The following is a 1,054-nucleotide window of genomic DNA, read 5'->3' as shown; positions in this document are numbered from 1 at the left end:
CTGCATTTGACTGAACCTTATTCCAAAGTTTATTCAGAATCATTCATGGGATCCTCAAAAGTTGATCCGAAAAGTGTTTCAAATGATTCACATAATTCAATCATTAACAACCCATATGTAAAAATCACTCTTTTTTTCAAAATAATGCCAAACATCATCCTGCAAAAACTACCCCCCCCCCATAAAAAAAACCGTTCCGGGCTTTTGAACAGACCTCGTCCAGTCGGCATCATTGATGCGGATGGCAAGGTGGTCCCGCATGCAGTTTCGGGATTTCCGAATGCGGAAGTGCGTGCATTGCAGTTTCCAGTGACTTCCCGGAGGAGTCTGCAATGCAAGTGGACGTATTAATAAGCTTTGATCGTGTATATGGATGCATAAAGTTTTAATGATGTACATGAGTGTATAAAAAATTATTTCAAAATGTAAATGGATGTATGAATAAATTTTGTATATGAATGCATTAAGAAGATTTAGAAATGTATATGTATGTATGAACGTTTATGAATATACTGAGCAGGTTTAAAATTGTATATGAATGTTATGTATATGATTATGTATATAAATGTAAAAAGAAGCCTTAACAATGTATATAGACACATTAAAAAGCTTTAATTATTTATATAGGTGTGTTTAGAAACTCTGATAGCATATATAAATGTACAATGTATGTCGATATAATGAGATGCTTTGATTCTAGACATTTACATGGATAAAATTTGTTCAAAATCGATGAATAGGAACTAAACACTCGATAAATGCTGATGAAAGTAATACTAATAACAATACAATTACGAAAATACCACGGGCTTTCTCTCACTAATTAAATACTCACTTTGAATCTCCAGAAACAAGAGTTTTTGCCACCAGTTTTCTGTGGGTATCCAGGGCTGGTGAAACGCCCGCGATCGGCTGTGATTTCGCCTCCGCAATGGCTTTTGAAAGAGCGAACCTGAGGGGGGAAAAGATGGAGTCGTAAATCGGGTACCTGCTGAAATTGTTGTTGGTAGAGAACCGACAGCATTATGTGTGAGGACAAGTGAAAATGTGTTTG

Source organism: Penaeus monodon, chromosome 27 (genome assembly GCF_015228065.2).
Source record: "Penaeus monodon isolate SGIC_2016 chromosome 27, NSTDA_Pmon_1, whole genome shotgun sequence".
NCBI classification, from domain to species: Eukaryota; Metazoa; Arthropoda; class Malacostraca; order Decapoda; family Penaeidae; genus Penaeus; species Penaeus monodon.
The sequence above is the reverse complement of the archived record's forward strand: the minus strand, read 5'-3'. Positions refer to the sequence as shown.